Source organism: Panicum virgatum, chromosome 3K (assembly GCF_016808335.1).
Source record: "Panicum virgatum strain AP13 chromosome 3K, P.virgatum_v5, whole genome shotgun sequence".
NCBI lineage: Eukaryota > Viridiplantae > Streptophyta > Magnoliopsida > Poales > Poaceae > Panicum > Panicum virgatum.
In genome coordinates this window covers 25,262,417-25,268,416 of record NC_053138.1, presented here as the reverse complement: position 1 = coordinate 25,268,416, position 6,000 = coordinate 25,262,417, and positions in this window count along the sequence as shown.

The window sequence follows — 6,000 nt, the reverse complement described above, 5'->3', positions numbered from 1 at the left end:
ACAAGCCTTTTCCTCCCTGAATGTATCTGGGTTACTCCCCTTTGGGAGTAACAAGCTTTGTATCTTTGTATCAGCCCTTGGGCTGTCCCTTTTGTAGTTGAGGTCGAGAGGTTTCGAGTGGTGAAACCGTTGAGATCTTTGTATTTTCCTTTATTGGAATGTAATCTCTGAATGGATATTTTTGTTTTTGCGTTGGTTCCTCCTTTTCCATGTAGAACACTAGGATTTGTTGGCTGGAATAAATCTGAAACCGGTGCGCGACCTTCGGGTTTCTTGTTATTTTACTGTACTGCCACTGGCTCTGCTTATTTAACTGCTCGAGTAGGTCTAGATTTAGCACGCCTTCTTAACCTTCTCTGCTGCCGTCAAAAAACTCATCTACTCTCACCTCCGAGTGCCGCGAGAAACTAGCCACTGCTAGTTCCCGAGCGTGAAGCAAGAGAGAATCATTCTCATGGCGCCGAAGAGGTCTGCTGCGAAGGGGAAGGTGGACGATGCTGCCGTTGGTGAGGCGGAGGTCCACGGATGGAAGTCAAGTAAGTATACCGACTCCCATCTTCTGGATCTGGTGGGAAAGCATCTTCTTCAACCCTGCAGCGTGATCCATTGGCGTGGATCTGCGGGGGAATCTTTTCCCCATGAGGAAGGAAGCGAATCTGTTGTTTTCCTTCCTTATGTTCTTCGGGGCCCCGGTTTTCCTGTTTCCGATTTCTTCGGGGGCCTCCTTTTCCATTGGGGGGTTTAGGTGCATCACTTGACCCCTAACTCCATTCTCCACATCTCGATTTTCGTCCATCTTTGCGAGGCTTTTTTGGGGATCGAGACCCACTTTGATTTGTTTTGGTATTTCTTCCATCTGAAACCCCATCCCAACGATTCTAAGGTAGATGTAGTTGGGGGAGCTGGGTTGCAAATCCGTCAGGGGAAGCAACCCAAGTATATTCCTTATGATTTGAGTGATAAGGTCATCGACTGGAAGTCGATGTGGTTTTATATTAGGAACCTCTCTTCTTCTCTTCCTACTCGCACTCATGGCCCCCTTGTGAAAAAGTCGAGTTGGAATTCCAAGGGAAGCGGGGGGGGATCAGGTTAACTTCCTCCTTGAGGAGATCGAGAGGCTGAAGGCAGATCACCAGATTTGCGGTGCTTCTGTTGTTGCACACTGGTCGATGCGGAGGATCCAGCCGTTGTAGCAGCGGGTCCATTTGAGCTTTCAGTATACGGGAGGGGCGGATCCTTCCCGTTATAGCCGATCCAAGATTACTGAGGATGATCTGAAGGATCTGGTGTTAGGGTTGTTGAAGAATGTGGTTGGGACGGCCAATATTGCTGGGACTTTCAGTGCTGGCAGGTGTCCATGGAAGGTATTGTTTCGAGTAGTCGACTGAAATGTAGTTCGAGTACTTTTGTCGAGTAGTCAAGTTGATCGAGTGTCTTTCATGCAGATTAATCCCGTAAACTATCAGAGTAGGCCTCCTCTGCCTGAAGATGTGCCTTTGGCGCATACTGACTCAAGTATGCCTCTGACTTCTTTTGTCTTTGGTTCAAATTGACCAATGGATCCTTGATTGACCTTAGTTGTATCTTGTTTGCAGGTCCGTCGGCCAGTCGGACGGCGTCTGATGTTAGGGGCCAGACAGCGGATGAGCCGGCAGTCGAGTCTGCAAGGACTCGGAAGCGGGGCGCCGCTTCTGCTAGTAGTAGTGGCAGGTGAGTACGGGTTGGTACTTTTCTGGGTTGTTGCATTTGATTTTGATGGGTTTTTCTCTTCTTAGGCCTCTTTCTCCTTCCAAGAGGCAGGCGGTGGGTTCTGTCGAGAGCCTGGCCATCACGACTCCTATTGCGCCGGCTGAATCCGGCGGGAGTGGCTCTGCTAAGGGGCAAAGTGCTTCGGGGCTGAGTATGGTCCCGAAGTTTACTAGATCAAGAAAATTTGTGCTCAAACACTCCTCTCAGTAAGGGAGATTGTTCATCGACTGCATTTTTGCTTTCCATTGATTTTGTTGTTGAAGTGTCGAGTGCTTCTTCTTTTTGTAGCAATCCGGACGCTCTTGGGTTTGATGAGTCGGAGAAAGACATCTTTGGTTCCCTTAAGAACATCACCCAGTTGCCTCCTGGTTTGCCAAAGGAGGGTGATCGGGTGGCTGATTCTGCTGCTGGGGCGGCGGAAAATCTGGTCACCGAGGAGGCGAGCAAGGAGTCTCCTGCCGCTGGCACAGGTGAGTGGCTTGATTTGATCGACTGGCTTTTTCGTCGAGCTTTTGCATATGTCTTGTGTGCTTTTTCAGACAAGCAGAGCAAGGATCGGCCGAAGAGTCCTTCGGCTACTGCTAATGTTGATCTGGTCTTGCGGGAGGTGTTGCAGCAGGAAGTCGAGTCGTCGACTTCTGTTGCCCAGGAGATTCTAGGGTGTCATTCTTCTCTTGTTGTAAGTGTCTTTTGTACTCGAGTGCTTTTGTTGTGTTATCGAGTACCCTGCCTTGACTGTGTTATGTTGATAGATTTTGGCTAAGCAAGTCGCTGAGCAGACCGAGTTCCTTCGGCGAGCTGGAGAGGGTCTCCAGTTGTCTGTTGACCAGGCACGACAACTTGAGAAGATTGCTGCTCTTGAGCGGTCTTCTCAGGAGCAGTTGCACAAGGTTAGTCTTCTGGAGGCCCGGGTGGAGACTTTGGAGCAGGAAAATTGTGCTCGGAAGGATAAGGCCTCCAAGCTGCAGGAGAAGATTAAGGCTGCTGCCAAGGAGAAGAAAGGTATTCTTTTCCTTCTTTGGTGCCTGTCCTTCGAGTAGTTTTCTTCTGTTCTCATGTTTTCCCTGCTTTGACAGAGCTTAAAAGCTTGTTATTGCGAAAGGATAATGAGGTGACTGATCTGACCAAAATTATGTATCGTCACGCGGATGCTGTGGAGAAGCTGTCTAAGATCAAGGCTGATGCTGATAAACAAATGATTAGTGATATGAAGCAGATCATAGACTTGGCGGCTGATCGTGATCAGAAAGCTCAACAGCTGGCTGATCTTGAGGCGGCGGCTCAAGTAGTCGTCGGGATGGTCGAGGATGAAGAAGCTGTTGAGAAGAGTCTGCTGGAGTGTCTTCGTGAAGCCTCCCAGCGACTCAGCAGCTTCTTCTCCGACACTTCTAGGGATTAATTGGCTCATGCCTTAGGATTAGTTAAGTCCCTTCTCCCTTCCGTGAACTTGTCCTTTATTGGCGATGGGGTTGCCGTTGGCTATTCGGAGGAGCGATTCTCTGAATATGTCGCGGAGATGAAGCCCGTTGTTGATAAGGTTATCAGCAGCTTGGAGCCAGCGCCAGAGGCTTGAACAGTTGTTGTAATATCCTCTTGGTTTTTGTGTGGATGTGAATCCTCTTGAGTACTTTTAACATTCTGATGTATAGTACTTTTTTCCTTTTATTTGACGGCCGGTTGGTTGGTTGCCTTTTTATGAAGCTTGTCATTGGTTGTCTTGAATCATTTCTTCAAGTGCAGTAGTAGTCGATCTCGTGGATGAGTAGTTCCTTTGTAGAAAAAGGAGAGGTTGTTCGTCGGTTGAGTACTGTGGTAGTCGACGAGTTGTCGTCTTGAGGGCGAAGAGTTCCTTTTTAGGAGTTAGAAGTCGAGTGCGTAGCAGTCGATGAATTGTCATCTCTTTGGATGACTAAGTCGTTCTTGGAGATAGGGAACTTGTCCCATCCGAGGATCTAGTACCGAAGTAATCGATCAATTGCCGTCTTATGGGTGAGAAAAAATTCCTTTTGGGGAGATAGGGAGCTGGTCCCATCCAAGGATCGAGTACCGAAGTAGTCGATCAATTATCGTCTCATGGACGAAGAGATTCTTTTGGGAGATAGGGAGCTTGTCCCATCCAAAGATCGAGTACCGAAGTAATCGATCAATTATCGTCTCATGGACGAAGAGATCCTTTTTGGGAGATAGGGAGCTGGTCCCATCCGAGGATCGAGTACCGAAGTAGTCGATCAATTATCGTCTCATGGACGAAGAGATTCTTTTGGAAGATAGGGAGCTTGTCCCATCCGAAGGTCGAGTACCGAAGTAATCGATCAATTATCGTCTCATGGACGAAGAGATCCTTTTTGGGAGATAGGGAGCTGGTCCCATCCGAGGATTGAGTACCGAAGTAGTCGATCAATTATTGTCTCATGGATGAAGAGATTATTTTGGAAGATAGGGAACTTGTCCCATCCGAAGGTCGAGTACCGAAGTAATTGATCAATTATCGTCTCATGGACGAAGAGATCCTTTTTGGGAGATAGGGAGCTGGTCCCATCTGAGGATCGAGTACCGAAGTAGTCGATCAATTATCGTCTCATGGACGAAGAGATTCTTTTGGAAGATAGGGAGCTTGTCCCATCCGAAGGTCGAGTACCGAAGTAATCGATCAATTATCGTCTCATGGATGAAGAGATCCTTTTTGGGAGATAGGGAACTGGTCCCATCCGAGGATCGAGTACCGAAGTAGTCGATCAATTATCGTCTCATGGACGAAGAGATTCTTTTGGAAGATAGGTAGCTTGTCCCATCCTAAGGTCGAGTACCGAAGTAATAGATCAATTATCATCTCATGGACGAAGAGATACTCTTGGGGAATAGAGAGCTTGTCCCATCCGAAGGCCGAGTACCGAAGTAGTCAATGATTTGTCACCTCGTGGACGAAAAGTTCCTCTTGGGAAATAGGGAGCTTATCCCATCGAGTACCGTAGTAGTCGATCAGTTGTCGTCTCATGGACGATAATGTAGAGAACTTGTCTCTAGGGTCGTAAGGGTTGTGTCCCTTAGCCCCGACAACTCGATTCGTTGTGCCTTTGACTTTGAGTGAACAAAGAAAGATTGGTATTCGAGGTAGCCGAAGGAGTAACAACCCCTGGGGAGGGGGAGCTCATGTCTCTAGGTTTTACTCCTGAAGATGATAGAGAACTTGTCTCTTGGGCCGTGAAGCTCATGTCCCTTAGCCCCAGCTACCCGATTCGCCATGCCTTTGACCTTAACTTAACAAGGAAAGGTTGGTATTCGGAATAACTGATGGAGTATCGACTCCTGAAGATGTAACCCCTTGAGAGGGGGGAGCTCATGGCTCCGGTGACGAAATCTTCTCTTTCATCCAGTTTTGAAGCACTCGATTTCTTTATATTGGAGTCTAATTCGAGTGGATCCATCTTAGCCTTTATTGGGTGTAAGATCGGGGATCGACTTGAATATTTGTCTTCTGCCAACACGGATAGTGAATTGAGTCAGAGCTCGGGCGAACCCATCCTAGCCTTTATTGGGTGTAGGACCGGGGGTAAGCCCAATAGATGACTCTAGTCAGAGCTCGGGCGAACCCATCCTAGCCTTTATTGGGTATAAGACTGGGGGTAAGCCCAATAGATGACTCATTTTAGTACTTTGCCTTCTGTCAACACGAGTAGTGAACTGAGTCAGAGCTCGGGCGAACCCATCCTAGCCTTTATTGGGTGTAAGACCAGGGGTAAGCCCAATAGATGACTCGATTGCCAGTGCGAGTAATTTTGGGGTTGAGTCAGAGCTCGGGCGAACCCATCCTAGCCTTTATTAGGTGTAATACCGGGGGGTAAGCCCAATAGATGACTCGAGTCAGAGCTCGGACGAACCCATCCTAGCCTTTATTGGGTATAAGACCAAGGGTAAACTCAATAGATGACTCGTTGAAGTAACTGGCGTGCTTAATTCCTCATTGGAAAGGAATTTGCTTGTGTTGGCTCTCTTTTTTGTTGTCTTTGTTGGCAGAAGTTGGAGGTGCTCCGAGTGCTTTGCGAAGAGTGCTGCACTGGAAACTCGAGTGCTTTCCTTTGGGATGCAGGAAGCACTTTGAATGGATTTTCTATTGAGTAAAATCAATCGTCGACTGCTTTGGTTGAGAAGGAGGTGCTATCTTGTCGCGACGTCATTTTCGCGGATTGTACCCGTAGATATCAGGTATCCGGTAGTTAGATGTCGGACTGTAGGCTTCGACTTCCTCATGAT